We start from the raw sequence: 19,219 nt of genomic DNA on the forward strand, positions 1-19,219 counted from the left end.
TTTCGCTCTAGGACGCATATTTAAGGAGATATGGGCAAAAGAAGTTTTTCATATAAAAATTTAAATTTTTTTAGGTTTTGGGTGGATTTTTCAATTTTTTGGGGTGGTCACGAATTATAGTCCTTTTCGCTCTAGGACGCTTAGTTTAGGAGATATGGGCAAAAGAAGTTTTTCATATAAAAATTTCAATTTTTTTAGGTTTTGGGTGGATTTTTCAATTTTTTGGGGGTGGTCACGAATTAAAGTCCTTTTCGCTCTAGGACGCATATTTAAGGAGATATGGGCAAAAGAAGTTTTTCATATAAAAATTTCAATTTTTTTAGGTTTTGGGTGGATTTTTAAATTTTTTGGGGGTGGTCACGAATTAAAGTCCTTTTCGCTCTAGGACGCATATTTAAGGAGATATGGGCAAAAGAAGTTTTTCATATAAAAATTTCAATTTTTTTAGGTTTTGGGTGGATTTTTCAATTTTTTGGGGGTGGTCACGAATTAAAGTCCTTTTCGCTCTAGGACGCATATTTAAGGAGATATGGGCAAAAGAAGTTTTTCATATAAAAACTTCAATTTTTTTAGGTTTTGGGTGGATTTTTCAATTTTTTGGGGGAGGTCACGAATTAAAGTCCTTTTCGCTCTAGGACGCATATTTAAGGAGATATGGGCAAAAGAAGTTTTTCATATAAAAATTTCAATTTTTTAGGTTTTGGGTGGATTTTTCAATTTTTTGGGGGTGGTCACGAATTAAAGTCCTTTTCGCTCTAGGACGCATATTTAAGGAGATATGGGCAAAAGAAGTTTTTCATATAAAAACTTCAATTTTTTTAGGTTTTGGGTGGATTTTTCAATTTTTTGGGGGTGGTCACGAATTAAAGTCCTTTTCGCTCTTGGATGCTTAGTTTAGGAGATATGGGCAAAAGAAGTTTTTCATATAAAAATTTCAATTTTTTTAGGTTTTGGGTGGATTTTTCAATATTTTGGGGGTGGTCACGAATTAAAGTCCTTTTCGCTCTAGGACGCATATTTAAGGAGATATGGGCATAAGAAGTTTTTCATATAAAAATTTCAATTTTTTTAGGTTTTGGGTGGATTTTTCAATTTTTTGGGGTGGTCACGAATTATAGTCCTTTTCGCTCTAGGACGCTTAGTTTAGGAGATATGGGCAAAAGAAGTTTTTCATATAAAAATTTCAATTTTTTTAGGTTTTGGGTGGATTTTTCAATTTTTTGGGGGTGGTCACGAATTAAAGTCCTTTTCGTTATAAGACGCATATTTAAGGAGATATGGGCAAAAGAAGTTTTTCATATAAAAATTTCAATTTTTTTAGGTTTTGGGTGGATTTTTCAATTTTTTGGGGTGGTCACGAATTATAGTCCTTTTCGCTCTAGGACGCATATTTAAGGAGATATGGGCAAAAGAAGTTTTTCATATAAAAATTTCATTTTTTTAGGTTTTGGGTGGATTTTTAAATTTTTTGGGGGTGGTCACGAATTAAAGTCCTTTTCGCTCTAGGACGCATATTTAAAGAGATATGGGCAAAAGAAGTTTTTCATATAAAAATTTCAATTTTTTTAGGTTTTGGGTGGATTTTTCAATTTTTTGGGGGTGGTCACGAATTAAAGTCCTTTTCGCTCTAGGACGCATATTTAAGGAGATATGGGCAAAAGAAGTTTTTCATATAAAAATTTCAATTTTTTTAGGTTTTGGGTGGATTTTTCAATTTTTTGGGGGTGGTCACGAATTAAAGTCCTTTTCGCTCTAGGACGCATATTTAAGGAGATATGGGCAAAAGAAGTTTTTCATATAAAAATTTCAATTTTTTTAGGTTTTGGGTGGATTTTTCAATTTTTTGGGGGTGGTCACGAATTAAAGTCCTTTTCGCTCTAGGACGCATATTTAAGGAGATATGGGCAAAAGAAGGTTTTCATATAAAAATTTCAATTTTTTTAGGTTTTGGGTGGATTTTTCAATTTTTTGGGGTGGTCACGAATTATAGTCCTTTTCGCTCTAGGACGCTTAGTTTAGGAGATATGGGCAAAAGAAGTTTTTCATATAAAAATTTCAATTTTTTTAGGTTTTGGGTGGATTTTTCAATTTTTTGGGGGTGGTCACGAATTAAAGTCCTTTTCGTTATAAGACGCATATTTAAGGAGATATGGGCAAAAGAAGTTTTTCGTATAAAAATTTCAATTTTTTTAGGTTTTGGGTGGATTTTTAAATTTTGTGGGGGTGGTCACGAATTAAAGTCCTTTTCGCTCTAGGACGCATATTTAAGGAGATATGGGCAAAAGAAGTTTTTCATATAAAAATTTCAATTTTTTTAGGTTTTGGGTGGATTTTTCAATTTTTTGGGGTGGTCACGAATTAAAGTCCTTTTCGCTCTAGGACGCATATTTAAGGAGATATGGGCAAAAGAAGTTTTTCATATAAAAATTTCAATTTTTTTAGGTTTTGGGTGGATTTTTCAATTTTTTGGGGGTGGTCACGAATTATAGTCCTTTTCGCTCTAGGACGCTTAGTTTAGGAGATATGGGCAAAAGAAATTTTTCATATAAAAATTTCAATTTTTTAAGGTTTTGGGTGGATTTTTCAATTTTTTGGGGTGGTCACGAATTAAAGTCCTTTTCGCTCTAGGACGCTTAGTTTAGGAGATATGGGCTAAAGAAGTTTTTCATATAAAAATTTCAATTTTGTTAGGTTTTGGGTGGATTTTTCAATTTTTTGGCGGTGGTCACGAATTAAAGTCCTTTTCGCTCTAGGACGCATATTTAAGGAGATATGGGCAAAAGAAGTTTTTCATATAAAAATTTCAATTTTTTTAGGTTTTGGGTGGATTTTTAAATTTTTTGGGGGTGGTCACGAATTAAAGTCCTTTTCGCTCTAGGACGCATATTTAAGGAGATATGGGCAAAAGAAGTTTTTCATATAAAATTTTCAATTTTTTTAGGTTTTGGGTGGATTTTTCAATTTTTGGGGTGGTCACGAATTATAGTCCTTTTCGCTCTAGGACGCATATTTAAGGAGATATGGGCAAAAGAAGTTTTTCATATAAAAATTTAAATTTTTTTAGGTTTTGGGTGGATTTTTCAATTTTTTGGGGGTGGTCACGAATTATAGTCCTTTTCGCTCTAGGACGCTTAGTTTAGGAGATATGGGCAAAAGAAGGTTTTCATATAAAAATTTCAATTTTTTTAGGTTTTGGGTGGATTTTTCAATTTTTTGGGGGTGGTCACGACTTAAAGTCCTTTTCGCTCTAGGACGCATATTTAAGGAGATATGGGCAAAAGAAGTTTTTCATATAAAAATTTCAATTTTTTTAGGTTTTGGGTGGATTTTTCAATTTTTTGGGGGTGGTCACGAATTAAAGTCCTTTTCGCTCTAGGACGCATATTTAAGGAGATATGGGCAAAAGAAGTTTTTCATATAAAAATTTAAATTTTTTTAGGTTTTGGGTGGATTTTTCAATTTTTTGGGGTGGTCACGAATTATAGTCCTTTTCGCTCTAGGACGCTTAGTTTAGGAGATATGGGCAAAAGAAGTTTTTCATATAAAAATTTCAATTTTTTTAGGTTTTGGGTGGATTTTTCAATTTTTTGGGGGTGGTCACGAATTAAAGTCCTTTTCGCTCTAGGACGCATATTTAAGGAGATATGGGCAAAAGAAGTTTTTCATATAAAAATTTCAATTTTTTTAGGTTTTGGGTGGATTTTTCAATTTTTTGGGGGTGGTCACGAATTAAAGTCCTTTTCGCTCTAGGACGCATATTTAAGGAGATATGGGCAAAAGAAGTTTTTCATATAAAAATTTCAATTTTTTTAGGTTTTGGGTGGATTTTTCAATTTTTTGGGGGTGGTCACGAATTAAAGTCCTTTTCGCTCTAGGACGCATATTTAAGGAGATATGGGCAAAAGAAGTTTTTCATATAAAAACTTCAATTTTTTTAGGTTTTGGGTGGATTTTTCAATTTTTTGGGGGAGGTCACGAATTAAAGTCCTTTTCGCTCTAGGACGCATATTTAAGGAGATATGGGCAAAAGAAGTTTTTCATATAAAAATTTCAATTTTTTAGGTTTTGGGTGGATTTTTCAATTTTTTGGGGGTGGTCACGAATTAAAGTCCTTTTCGCTCTAGGACGCATATTTAAGGAGATATGGGCAAAAGAAGTTTTTCATATAAAAACTTCAATTTTTTTAGGTTTTGGGTGGATTTTTCAATTTTTTGGGGGTGGTCACGAATTAAAGTCCTTTTCGCTCTTGGATGCTTAGTTTAGGAGATATGGGCAAAAGAAGTTTTTCATATAAAAATTTCAATTTTTTTAGGTTTTGGGTGGATTTTTCAATATTTTGGGGGTGGTCACGAATTAAAGTCCTTTTCGCTCTAGGACGCATATTTAAGGAGATATGGGCATAAGAAGTTTTTCATATAAAAATTTCAATTTTTTTAGGTTTTGGGTGGATTTTTCAATTTTTTGGGGGTGGTCACGAATTAAAGTCCTTTTCGCTCTAGGACGCATATTTAAGGAGATATGGGCAACAGAAGTTTTTCATATAAAAATTTCAATTTTTTTAGGTTTTGGGTGGATTTTTCAATTTTTTGGGGGTGGTCACGAATTAAAGTCCTTTTCGCTGTAGGACGCATATTTAAGGAGATATGGGCAAAAGAAGTTTTTCATATAAAAATTTCAATTTTTTTAGGTTTTGGGTGGATTTTTCAATTTTTTGGGGGTGGTCACGAATTAAAGTCCTTTTCGCTCTAGGACGCATATTTAAGGAGATATGGGCAAAAGAAGTTTTTCATATAAAAACTTAAACTTTTTTAGGTTTTGGGTGGATTTTTCAATTTTTTGGGGGTGGTCACGAATTAAAGTCCTTTTCGCTCTAGGACGCATATTGAAGGAGATATGAGCAAAAGAAGTTTTTCATATAAAAATTTCAATTTTTTTAGGTTTTGGGTGGATTTTTCAATTTTTTGGGGGTGGTCACGAATTAAAGTCCTTTTCGCTCTAGGACGCATATTTAAGGAGATATGGGCAAAAGAAGTTTTTCATATAAAAATTTAAATTTTTTTCGGTTTTGGGTGGATTTTTAAATTTTTTGGGGTGGTCACGAATTATAGTCCTTTTCGCTCTAGGACGCATATTTAAGGAGATATGGGCAAAAGAAGTTTTTCATATAAAAATTTCAATTTTTTTAGGTTTTGGGTGGATTTTTCAATTTTTTGGGGGTGGTCACGAATTAAAGTCCTTTTCGCTCTAGGACGCATATTTAAGGAGATATGGGCAAAAGAAGGTTTTCATATAAAAATTTCAATTTTTTTAGGTTTTGGGTGGATTTTTCAATTTTTTGGGGGTGGTCACGAATTAAAGTCCTTTTCGCTCTAGGACGCATATTTAAGGAGATATGGGCAAAGAAGTTTTTCATATAAAAATTTCAATTTTTTTAGGTTTTGGGTGGATTTTTCAATTTTTTGGGGGTGGTCACGAATTAAAGTCCTTTTCGCTCTAGGACGCATATTTAAGGAGATATGGGCAAAAGAAGTTTTTCATATAAAAACTTCAATTTTTTTAGGTTTTGGGTGGATTTTTCAATTTTTTGGGGGAGGTCACGAATTAAAGTCCTTTTCGCTCTAGGACGCATATTTAAGGAGATATGGGCAAAAGAAGTTTTTCATATAAAAATTTCAATTTTTTAGGTTTTGGGTGGATTTTTCAATTTTTTGGGGGTGGTCACGAATTAAAGTCCTTTTCGCTCTAGGACGCATATTTAAGGAGATATGGGCAAAAGAAGTTTTTCATATAAAAACTTCAATTTTTTTAGTTTTTGGGTGGATTTTTCAATTTTTTGGGGGTGGTCACGAATTAAAGTCCTTTTCGCTCTTGGATGCTTAGTTTAGGAGATATGGGCAAAAGAAGTTTTTCATATAAAAATTTCAATTTTTTTAGGTTTTGGGTGGATTTTTCAATATTTTGGGGGTGGTCACGAATTAAAGTCCTTTTCGCTCTAGGACGCATATTTAAGGAGATATGGGCATAAGAAGTTTTTCATATAAAAATTTCAATTTTTTTAGGTTTTGGGTGGATTTTTCAATTTTTTGGGGGTGGTCACGAATTAAAGTCCTTTTCGCTCTAGGACGCATATTTAAGGAGATATGGGCAAAAGAAGTTTTTCATATAAAAATTTCAATTTTTTTAGGTTTTGGGTGGATTTTTCAATTTTTTGGGGGTGGTCACGAATTAAAGTCCTTTTCGCTCTAGGACGCATATTTAAGGAGATATGGGCAAAAGAAGTTTTTCATATAAAAATTTCAATTTTTTTAGGTTTTGGGTGGATTTTTCAATTTTTTGGGGATGGTCACGAATTAAAGTCCTTTTCGCTCTAGGACGCATATTTAAGGAGATATGGGCAAAAGAAGTTTTTCATATAAAAACTTAAACTTTTTTAGGTTTTGGGTGGATTTTTCAATTTTTTGGGGGTGGTCACGAATTAAAGTCCTTTTCGCTCTAGGACGCATATTGAAGGAGATATGGGCAAAAGAAGGTTTTCATATAAAAATTTCAATTTTTTTAGGTTTTGGGTGGATTTTTCAATTTTTTGGGGTGGTCACGAATTAAAGTCCTTTTCGCTCTAGGACGCATATTTAAGGAGATATGGGCAAAAGAAGTTTTTCATATAAAAATTTCAATTTTTTTAGGTTTTGGGTGGATTTTTCAATTTTTTGGGGGTGGTCACGAATTAAAGTCCTTTTCGCTCTAGGACGCATATTTAAGGAGATATGGGCAAAAGAAGTTTTTCATACAAAAATTTCAATTTTTTTAGGTTTTGGGTGGATTTTTCAATTTTTTGGGGGTGGTCACGAATTATAGTCCTTTTCGCTCTAGGACGCTTAGTTTAGGAGATATGGGCAAAAGAAGGTTTTCATATAAAAATTTCAATTTTTTTAGGTTTTGGGTGGATTTTTCAATTTTTTGGGGGTGGTCACGACTTAAAGTCCTTTTCGCTCTAGGACGCATATTTAAGGAGATATGGGCAAAAGAAGTTTTTCATATAAAAATTTAAATTTTTTTAGGTTTTGGGTGGATTTTTCAATTTTTTGGGGGTGGTCACGAATTAAAGTCCTTTTCGCTCTAGGACGCATATTTAAGGAGATATGGGCAAAAGAAGTTTTTCATATAAAAATTTAAATTTTTTTAGGTTTTGGGTGGATTTTTCAATTTTTTGGGGTGGTCACGAATTATAGTCCTTTTCGCTCTAGGACGCTTAGTTTAGGAGATATGGGCAAAAGAAGTTTTTCATATAAAAATTTCAATTTTTTTAGGTTTTGGGTGGATTTTTCAATTTTTTGGGGGTGGTCACGAATTAAAGTCCTTTTCGCTCTAGGACGCATATTTAAGGAGATATGGGCAAAAGAAGTTTTTCATATAAAAATTTCAATTTTTTTAGGTTTTGGGTGGATTTTTAAATTTTTTGGGGGTGGTCACGAATTAAAGTCCTTTTCGCTCTAGGACGCATATTTAAGGAGATATGGGCAAAAGAAGTTTTTCATATAAAAATTTCAATTTTTTTAGGTTTTGGGTGGATTTTTCAATTTTTTGGGGGTGGTCACGAATTAAAGTCCTTTTCGCTCTAGGACGCATATTTAAGGAGATATGGGCAAAAGAAGTTTTTCATATAAAAACTTCAATTTTTTTAGGTTTTGGGTGGATTTTTCAATTTTTTGGGGGAGGTCACGAATTAAAGTCCTTTTCGCTCTAGGACGCATATTTAAGGAGATATGGGCAAAAGAAGTTTTTCATATAAAAATTTCAATTTTTTAGGTTTTGGGTGGATTTTTCAATTTTTTGGGGGTGGTCACGAATTAAAGTCCTTTTCGCTCTAGGACGCATATTTAAGGAGATATGGGCAAAAGAAGTTTTTCATATAAAAACTTCAATTTTTTTAGGTTTTGGGTGGATTTTTCAATTTTTTGGGGGTGGTCACGAATTAAAGTCCTTTTCGCTCTTGGATGCTTAGTTTAGGAGATATGGGCAAAAGAAGTTTTTCATATAAAAATTTCAATTTTTTTAGGTTTTGGGTGGATTTTTCAATATTTTGGGGGTGGTCACGAATTAAAGTCCTTTTCGCTCTAGGACGCATATTTAAGGAGATATGGGCATAAGAAGTTTTTCATATAAAAATTTCAATTTTTTTAGGTTTTGGGTGGATTTTTCAATTTTTTGGGGGTGGTCACGAATTAAAGTCCTTTTCGCTCTAGGACGCATATTTAAGGAGATATGGGCAAAAGTAGTTTTTCATATAAAAATTTCAATTTTTTTAGGTTTTGGGTGGATTTTTCAATTTTTTGGGGGTGGTCACGAATTAAAGTCCTTTTCGCTGTAGGACGCATATTTAAGGAGATATGGGCAAAAGAAGTTTTTCATATAAAAATTTCAATTTTTTTAGGTTTTGGGTGGATTTTTCAATTTTTTGGGGGTGGTCACGAATTAAAGTCCTTTTCGCTCTAGGACGCATATTTAAGGAGATATGGGCAAAAGAAGTTTTTCATATAAAAACTTAAACTTTTTTAGGTTTTGGGTGGATTTTTCAATTTTTTGGGGGTGGTCACGAATTAAAGTCCTTTTCGCTCTAGGACGCATATTGAAGGAGAAATGAGCAAAAGAAGTTTTTCATATAAAAATTTCAATTTTTTTAGGTTTTGGGTGGATTTTTCAATTTTTTGGGGGTGGTCACGAATTAAAGTCCTTTTCGCTCTAGGACGCATATTTAAGGAGATATGGGCAAAAGAAGTTTTTCATATAAAAATTTAAATTTTTTTCGGTTTTGGGTGGATTTTTAAATTTTTTGGGGTGGTCACGAATTATAGTCCTTTTCGCTCTAGGACGCATTTTTAAGGAGATATGGGCAAAAGAAGTTTTTCATATAAAAATTTCAATTTTTTTAGGTTTTGGGTGGATTTTTCAATTTTTTGGGGGTGGTCACGAATTAAAGTCCTTTTCGCTCTAGGACGCATATTTAAGGAGATATGGGCAAAAGAAGGTTTTCATATAAAAATTTCAATTTTTTTAGGTTTTGGGTGGATTTTTCAATTTTTTGGGGGTGGTCACGAATTAAAGTCCTTTTCGCTCTAGGACGCATATTTAAGGAGATATGGGCAAAGAAGTTTTTCATATAAAAATTTCAATTTTTTTAGGTTTTGGGTGGATTTTTCAATTTTTTGGGGGTGGTCACGAATTAAAGTCCTTTTCGCTCTAGGACGCATATTTAAGGAGATATGGGCAAAAGAAGTTTTTCATATAAAAACTTCAATTTTTTTAGGTTTTGGGTGGATTTTTCAATTTTTTGGGGGAGGTCACGAATTAAAGTCCTTTTCGCTCTAGGACGCATATTTAAGGAGATATGGGCAAAAGAAGTTTTTCATATAAAAATTTCAATTTTTTAGGTTTTGGGTGGATTTTTCAATTTTTTGGGGGTGGTCACGAATTAAAGTCCTTTTCGCTCTAGGACGCATATTTAAGGAGATATGGGCAAAAGAAGTTTTTCATATAATAACTTCAATTTTTTTAGTTTTTGGGTGGATTTTTAAATTTTTTGGGGGTGGTCACGAATTAAAGTCCTTTTCGCTCTAGGACGCATATTTAAGGAGATATGGGCAAAAGAAGTTTTTCATATAAAAATTTCAATTTTTTTAGGTTTTGGGTGGATTTTTCAATTTTTTGGGGGTGGTCACGAATTAAAGTCCTTTTCGCTCTAGGACGCATATTTAAGGAGATATGGGCAAAAGAAGTTTTTCATATAAAAACTTCAATTTTTTTAGGTTTTGGGTGGATTTTTCAATTTTTTGGGGGAGGTCACGAATTAAAGTCCTTTTCGCTCTAGGACGCATATTTAAGGAGATATGGGCAAAAGAAGTTTTTCATATAAAAATTTCAATTTTTTAGGTTTTGGGTGGATTTTTCAATTTTTTGGGGGTGGTCACGAATTAAAGTCCTTTTCGCTCTAGGACGCATATTTAAGGAGATATGGGCAAAAGAAGTTTTTCATATAAAAACTTCAATTTTTTTAGGTTTTGGGTGGATTTTTCAATTTTTTGGGGGTGGTCACGAATTAAAGTCCTTTTCGCTCTTGGATGCTTAGTTTAGGAGATATGGGCAAAAGAAGTTTTTCATATAAAAATTTAAATTTTTTTAGGTTTTGGGTGGATTTTTCAATATTTTGGGGGTGGTCACGAATTAAAGTCCTTTTCGCTCTAGGACGCATATTTAAGGAGATATGGGCATAAGAAGTTTTTCATATAAAAATTTCAATTTTTTTAGGTTTTGGGTGGATTTTTCAATTTTTTGGGGGTGGTCACGAATTAAAGTCCTTTTCGCTCTAGGACGCATATTTAAGGAGATATGGGCAAAAGAAGTTTTTCATATAAAAATTTCAATTTTTTTAGGTTTTGGGTGGATTTTTCAATTTTTTGGGGGTGGTCACGAATTAAAGTCCTTTTCGCTGTAGGACGCATATTTAAGGAGATATGGGTAAAAGAAGTTTTTCATATAAAAATTTCAATTTTTTTAGGTTTTGGGTGGATTTTTCAATTTTTTGGGGGTGGTCACGAATTAAAGTCCTTTTCGCTCTAGGACGCATATTTAAGGAGATATGGGCAAAAGAAGTTTTTCATATAAAAACTTAAACTTTTTTAGGTTTTGGGTGGATTTTTCAATTTTTTGGGGGTGGTCACGAATTAAAGTCCTTTTCGCTCTAGGACGCATATTGAAGGAGATATGAGCAAAAGAAGTTTTTCATATAAAAATTTCAATTTTTTTAGGTTTTGGGTGGATTTTTCAATTTTTTGGGGGTGGTCACGAATTAAAGTCCTTTTCGCTCTAGGACGCATATTTAAGGAGATATGGGCAAAAGAAGTTTTTCATATAAAAATTTAAATTTTTTTCGGTTTTGGGTGGATTTTTAAATTTTTTGGGGTGGTCACGAATTATAGTCCTTTTCGCTCTAGGACGCATATTTAAGGAGATATGGGCAAAAGAAGTTTTTCATATAAAAATTTCAATTTTTTTAGGTTTTGGGTGGATTTTTCAATTTTTTGGGGGTGGTCACGAATTAAAGTCCTTTTCGCTCTAGGACGCATATTTAAGGAGATATGGGCAAAAGAAGGTTTTCATATAAAAATTTCAATTTTTTTAGGTTTTGGGTGGATTTTTCAATTTTTTGGGGGTGGTCACGAATTAAAGTCCTTTTCGCTCTAGGACGCATATTTAAGGAGATATGGGCAAAGAAGTTTTTCATATAAAAATTTCAATTTTTTTAGGTTTTGGGTGGATTTTTCAATTTTTTGGGGGTGGTCACGAATTAAAGTCCTTTTCGCTCTAGGACGCATATTTAAGGAGATATGGGCAAAAGAAGTTTTTCATATAAAAACTTCAATTTTTTTAGGTTTTGGGTGGATTTTTCAATTTTTTGGGGAGGGCACGAATTAAAGTCCTTTTCGCTCTAGGACGCATATTTAAGGAGATATGGGCAAAAGAAGTTTTTCATATAAAAATTTCAATTTTTTAGGTTTTGGGTGGATTTTTCAATTTTTTGGGGGTGGTCACGAATTAAAGTCCTTTTCGCTCTAGGACGCATATTTAAGGAGATATGGGCAAAAGAAGTTTTTCATATAAAAACTTCAATTTTTTTAGTTTTTGGGTGGATTTTTCAATTTTTTGGGGGTGGTCACGAATTAAAGTCCTTTTCGCTCTTGGATGCTTAGTTTAGGAGATATGGGCAAAAGAAGTTTTTCATATAAAAATTTCAATTTTTTTAGGTTTTGGGTGGATTTTTCAATATTTTGGGGGTGGTCACGAATTAAAGTCCTTTTCGCTCTAGGACGCATATTTAAGGAGATATGGGCATAAGAAGTTTTTCATATAAAAATTTCAATTTTTTTAGGTTTTGGGTGGATTTTTCAATTTTTTGGGGGTGGTCACGAATTAAAGTCCTTTTCGCTCTAGGACGCATATTTAAGGAGATATGGGCAAAAGAAGTTTTTCATATAAAAATTTAAATTTTTTTAGGTTTTGGGTGGATTTTTCAATTTTTTGGGGGTGGTCACGAATTAAAGTCCTTTTCGCTCTAGGACGCATATTTAAGGAGATATGGGCAAAAGAAGTTTTTCATATAAAAATTTCAATTTTTTTAGGTTTTGGGTGGATTTTTCAATTTTTTGGGGATGGTCACGAATTAAAGTCCTTTTCGCTCTAGGACGCATATTTAAGGAGATATGGGCAAAAGAAGTTTTTCATATAAAAACTTAAACTTTTTTAGGTTTTGGGTGGATTTTTCAATTTTTTGGGGGTGGTCACGAATTAAAGTCCTTTTCGCTCTAGGACGCATATTGAAGGAGATATGGGCAAAAGAAGGTTTTCATATAAAAATTTCAATTTTTTTAGGTTTTGGGTGGATTTTTCAATTTTTTGGGGTGGTCACGAATTAAAGTCCTTTTCGCTCTAGGACGCATATTTAAGGAGATATGGGCAAAAGAAGTTTTTCATATAAAAATTTCAATTTTTTTAGGTTTTGGGTGGATTTTTCAATTTTTTGGGGGTGGTCACGAATTAAAGTCCTTTTCGCTCTAGGACGCATATTTAAGGAGATATGGGCAAAAGAAGTTTTTCATATAAAAATTTCAATTTTTTTAGGTTTTGGGTGGATTTTTCAATTTTTTGGGGGTGGTCACGAATTAAAGTCCTTTTCGCTCTAGGACGCTTATTTAAGGAGATATGGGCAAAAGAAGTTTTTCATATAAAAATTTCAATTTTTTTAGGTTTTGGGTGGATTTTTCAATTTTTTGGGGTGGTCACGAATTAAAGTCCTTTTCGCTCTAGGACGCATATTTAAGGAGATATGGGCAAAAGAAGTTTTTCATATAAAAACTTCAATTTTTTTAGGTTTTGGGTGGATTTTTCACTTTTTGGGGGTGGTCACGAATTAAAGTCCTTTTCGCTCTAGGACGCATATTTAAGGAGATATGGGCAAAAGAAGGTTCTCATATAAAAATTTCAATTTTTTTAGGTTTTGGGTGGATTTTTCAATTTTTTGGGGTGGTCACGAATTAAAGTCCTTTTCGCTCTAGGACGCATATTTAAGGAGATATGGGCAAAAGAAGTTTTTCATATAAAAATTTAAATTTTTTTAGGTTTTGGGTGGATTTTTCAATTTTTTGGGGGTGGTCACGAATTAAAGTCCTTTTCGCTCTAGGACGCATATTTAAGGAGATATGGGCAAAAGAAGGTTCTCATATAAAAATTTCAATTTTTTTAGGTTTTGGGTGGATTTTTCAATTTTTTGGGGTGGTCACGAATTAAAGTCCTTTTCGTTCTAGGACGCATATTTAAGGAGATATGGGCAAAAGAAGTTTTTCATATAAAAATTTAAATTTTTTTAGGTTTTGGGTGGATTTTTCAATTTTTTGGGGTGGTCACGAATTATAGTCCTTTTCGCTCTAGGACGCTTAGTTTAGGAGATATGGGCAAAAGAAGTTTTTCATATAAAAATTTCAATTTTTTTAGGTTTTGGGTGGATTTGTCAATTTTTTGGGGGTGGTCATGAATTAAAGTCCTTTTCGCTCTAGGACGCATATTTAAGGAGATATGGGCAAAAGAAGTTTTTCATATAAAAATTTCAATTTTTTTTTTAGGTTTTGGGTGGATTTTTAAATTTTTTGGGGGTGGTCACGAATTAAAGTCCTTTTCGCTCTAGGACGCATATTTAAGGAGATATGGGCAAAAGAAGTTTTTCATATAAAAATTTCAATTTTTTTAGGTTTTGGGCGGATTTTTCAATTTTTTGGGGGTGGTCACGAATTAAAGTCCTTTTCGCTCTAGGACGCATATTTAAGGAGATATGGGCAAAAGAAGTTTTTCATATAAAAATTTCAATTTTTTTCGGTTTTGGGTGGATTTTTCAATTTTTTGGGGTGGTCACGAATTATAGTCCTTTTCGCTCTAGGACGCATATTTAAGGAGATATGGGCAAAAGAAGTTTTTCATATAAAAATTTCAATTTTTTTAGGTTTTGGGTGGATTTTTAAATTTTTTGGGGGTGGTCACGAATTAAAGTCCTTTTCGCTCTAGGACGCATATTTAAGGAGATATGGGCAAAAGAAGGTTTTCATATAAAAATTTCAATTTTTTTAGGTTTTGGGTGGATTTTTCGATTTTTTGGGGGTGGTCACGAATTAAAGTCCTTTTCGCTCTAGGACGCATATTTAAGGAGATATGGGCAAAGAAGTTTTTCATATAAAAATTTCAATTTTTTTAGGTTTTGGGTGGATTTTTCAATTTTTTGGGGGTGGTCACGAATTAAAGTCCTTTTCGCTCTAGGACGCATATTTAAGGAGATATGGGCAAAAGAAGTTTTTCATATAAAAACTTCAATTTTTTTAGGTTTTGGGTGGATTTTTCAATTTTTTGGGGGAGGTCACGAATTAAAGTCCTTTTCGCTCTAGGACGCATATTTAAGGAGATATGGGCAAAAGAAGTTTTTCATATAAAAATTTCAATTTTTTAGGTTTTGGGTGGATTTTTCAATTTTTTGGGGGTGGTCACGAATTAAAGTCCTTTTCGCTCTAGGACGCATATTTAAGGAGATATGGGCAAAAGAAGTTTTTCATATAAAAACTTCAATTTTTTTAGGTTTTGGGTGGATTTTTCAATTTTTTGGGGGTGGTCACGAATTAAAGTCCTTTTCGCTCTTGGATGCTTAGTTTAGGAGATATGGGCAAAAGAAGTTTTTCATATAAAAATTTCAATTTTTTTAGGTTTTGGGTGGATTTTTCAATATTTTGGGGGTGGTCACGAATTAAAGTCCTTTTCGCTCTAGGACGCATATTTAAGGAGATATGGGCATAAGAAGTTTTTCATATAAAAATTTCAATTTTTTTAGGTTTTGGGTGGATTTTTCAATTTTTTGGGGGTGGTCACGAATTAAAGTCCTTTTCGCTCTAGGACGCATATTTAAGGAGATATGGGCAAAAGAAGTTTTTCATATAAAAATTTCAATTTTTTTAGGTTTTGGGTGGATTTTTCAATTTTTTGGGGGTGGTCACGAATTAAAGTCCTTTTCGCTCTAGGACGCTTATTTAAGGAGATATGGGCAAAGGAAGTTTTTCATATAAAAATTTCAATTTTTTTAGGTTTTGGGTGGATTTTTCAATTTTTTGGGGTGGTCACGAATTAAAGTCCTTTTCGCTCTAGGACGCATATTTAAGGAGATATGGGCAAAAGAAGTTTTTCATATAAAAACTTCAATTTTTTTAGGTTTTGGGTGGATTTTTCAATTTTTTGGGGGTGGTCACGAATTAAAGTCCTTTTCGCTCTAGGACGCATATTTAAGGAGATATGGGCAAAAGAAGTTTTTCATATAAAAATTTCAATTTTTTTAGGTTTTGGGTGGATTTTTCAATTTTTTGGGGTGGTCACGAATTATAGTCCTTTTCGCTCTAGGACGCTTAGTTTAGGAGATATGGGCAAAAGAAGTTTTTCATATAAAAATTTCAATTTTTTTAGGTTTTGGGTGGATTTTTCAATTTTTTGGGGGTGGTCACGAATTAAAGTCCTTTTCGCTATAAGACGCATATTTAAGGAGATATGGGCAAAAGAAGTTTTTCATATAAAAATTTCAATTTTTTTAGGTTTTGGGTGGATTTTTCAATTTTTTGGGGGTGGTCACGAATTAAAGTCCTTTTCGCTCTAGGACGCATATTTAAGGAGATATGGGCAAAAGAAATTTTTCATATAAAAAATTTCAATTTTTTTAGGTTTTGGGTGGATTTTGCAATTGTTTGAGGGTGGTCACGAATTAAAGTCCTTTTCGCTCTAGGACGCATATTTAAGGAGATATGGGCAAAAGAAGGTGTTCATATAAAAATTTCAATTTTTTTAGGTTTTGGGTGGATTTTTCAATTTTTTGGGGGTGGTCACGAATTAAAGTCCTTTTCGCTCTAGGACGCATATTTAAGGAGATATGGGCAAAAGAAGTTTTTCATATAAAAATTTCAATTTTTTTAGGTTTTGGGTGGATTTTTCAATTTTTTGGGGGTGGTCACGAATTAAAGTCCTTTTCGCTCTAGGACGCATATTTAAGGAGATATGGGCAAAAGAAGTTTTTCATATAAAAATTTAAATTTTTTTCGGTTTTGGGTGGATTTTTCAATTTTTTGGGGTGGTCACGAATTATAGTCCTTTTCGCTCTAGGACGCTTAGTTTAGGAGATGTGGGCAAAAGAAGTTTTTCATATAAAAATTTCAATTTTTTTAGGTTTTGGGTGGATTTTTCAATTTTTTGGGGGTGGTCACGAATTAAAGTCCTTTTCGCTCTAGGACGCATATTTAAGGAGATATGGGCAAAAGAAGTTTTTCGTATAAAAATTTCAATTTTTTTAGGTTTTGGGTGGATTTTTCAATTGTTTGAGGGTGGTCACGAATTAAAGTCCTTTTCGCTCTAGGACGCATATTTAAGGAGATATGGGCAAAAGAAGTTTTTCATATAAAAATTTCAATTTTTTTAGGTTTTGGGTGGATTTTTCAATTTTTTGGGGATGGTCACGAATTAAAGTCCTTTTCGCTCTAGGACGCATATTTAAGGAGATATGGGCAAAAGAAGTTTTTCATATAAAAATTTAAATTTTTTTCGGTTTTGGGTGGATTTTTCAATTTTTTGGGGGTGGTCACGAATTAAAGTCCTTTTCGCTCTAGGACGCATATTGAAGGAGATATGGGCAAAAGAAGTTTTTCATATAAAAATTTCAATTTTTTTAGGTTTTGGGTGGATTTTTCAATTTTTTGGGGTGGTCACGAATTAAAGTCCTTTTCGCTCTAGGACGCATATTTAAGGAGATATGGGCAAAAGAAGTTTTTCATATAAAAATTTCAATTTTTTTAGGTTTTGGGTGGATTTTTCAATTTTTTGGGGGTGGTCACGAATTAAAGTCCTTTTCGCTCTAGGACGCATATTTAAGGAGATATGGGCAAAAGAAGTTTTTCATATAAAAATTTCAATTTTTTTAGGTTTTGGGTGGATTTTTCAATTTTTTGGGGGTGGTCACGAATTAAAGTCCTTTTCGCTCTAGGACGCTTATTTAAGGAGATATGGGCAAAAGAAGTTTTTCATATAAAAATTTCAATTTTTTTAGGTTTTGGGTGGATTTTTCAATTTTTTGGGGTGGTCACGAATTAAAGTCCTTTTCGCTCTAGGACGCATATTTAAGGAGATATGGGCAAAAGAAGTTTTTCATATAAAAACTTCAATTTTTTTAGGTTTTGGGTGGATTTTTCAATTTTTGGGGGTGGTCACGAATTAAAGTCCTTTTCGCTCTAGGACGCATATTTAAGGAGATATGGGCAAAAGAAGGTTCTCATATAAAAATTTCAATTTTTTTAGGTTTTGGGTGGATTTTTCAATTTTTTGGGGTGGTCACGAATTAAAGTCCTTTTCGCTCTAGGACGCATATTTAAGGAGATATGGGCAAAAGAAGTTTTTCATATAAAAATTTAAATTTTTTTAGGTTTTGGGTGGATTTTTCAATTTTTTGGGGGTGGTCACGAATTAAAGTCCTTTTCGCTCTAGGACGCATATTGAAGGAGATATGGGCAAAAGAAGTTTTTCATATAAAAATTTCAATTTTTTTAGGTTTTGGGTGGATTTTTCAATTTTTTGGGGTGGTCACGAATTAAAGTCCTTTTCGCTCTAGGACGCTTAGTTTAGGAGATATGGGCAAAAGAAGTTTTTCATATAAAAATTTCAATTTTTTTAGGTTTTGGGTGGATTTTTCAATTTTTTGGGGGTGGTCACGAATTAAAGTCCTTTTCGCTCTAGGACGCATATTTAAGGAGATATGGGCAAAGAAGTTTTTCATATAAAAATTTCAATTTTTTTAGGTTTTGGGTGGATTTTTCAATTTTTTGGGGGTGGTCACGAATTAAAGTCCTTTTCGCTCTAGGACGCATATTTAAGGAGATATGGGCAAAAGAAGTTTTTCATATAAAAACTTCAATTTTTTTAGGTTTTGGGTGGATTTTTCAATTTTTTGGGGGAGGTCACGAATTAAAGTCCTTTTCGCTCTAGGACGCATATTTAAGGAGATATGGGCAAAAGAAGTTTTTCATATAAAAATTTCAATTTTTTAGGTTTTGGGTGGATTTTTCAATTTTTTGGGGGTGGTCACGAATTAAAGTCCTTTTCGCTCTTGGATGCTTAGTTTAGGAGATATGGGCAAAAGAAGTTTTTCATATAAAAATTTCAATTTTTTTAGGTTTTGGGTGGATTTTTCAATATTTTGGGGGTGGTCACGAATTAAAGTCCTTTTCGCTCTAGGACGCATATTTAAGGAGATATGGGCATAAGAAGTTTTTCATATAAAAATTTCAATTTTTTTAGGTTTTGGGTGGATTTTTCAATTTTTTGGGGGTGGTCACGAATTAAAGTCCTTTTCGCTCTAGGACGCATATTTAAGGAGATATGGGCAAAAGAAGTTTTTCATATAAAAATTTCAATATTTTTAGGTTTTGGGTGGATTTTTCAATTTTTTGGGGGTGGTCACGAATTAAAGTCCTTTTCGCTCTAGGACGCTTATTTAAGGAGATATGGGCAAAAGAAGTTTTTCATATAAAAATTTCAATTTTTTTAGGTTTTGGGTGGATTTTTCAATTTTTTGGGGTGGTCACGAATTAAAGTCCTTTTCGCTCTAGGACGCATATTTAAGGAGATATGGGCAAAAGAAGTTTTTCATATAAAAACTTCAATTTTTTTAGGTTTTGGGTGGATTTTTCAATTTTTTGGGGGTGGTCACGAATTAAAGTCCTTTTCGCTCTAGGACGCATATTTAAGGAGATATGGGCAAAAGAAGTTTTTCATATAAAAATTTCAATTTTTTTAGGTTTTGGGTGGATTTTTAAATTTTTTGGGGTGGTCACGAATTATAGTCCTTTTCGCTCTAGGACGCTTAGTTTAGGAGATATGGGCAAAAGAAGTTTTTCATATAAAAATTTCAATTTTTTTAGGTTTTGGGTGGATTTTTCAATTTTTTGGGGGTGGTCACGAATTAAAGTCCTTTTCGCTATAAGACGCATATTTAAGGAGATATGGGCAAAAGAAGTTTTTCATATAAAAATTTCAATTTTTTTAGGTTTTGGGTGGATTTTTCAATTTTTTGGGGGTGGTCACGAATTAAAGTCCTTTTCGCTCTAGG

Source organism: Haematobia irritans, chromosome 3 (assembly GCF_050003625.1).
Source record: "Haematobia irritans isolate KBUSLIRL chromosome 3, ASM5000362v1, whole genome shotgun sequence".
NCBI classification, from domain to species: Eukaryota; Metazoa; Arthropoda; class Insecta; order Diptera; family Muscidae; genus Haematobia; species Haematobia irritans.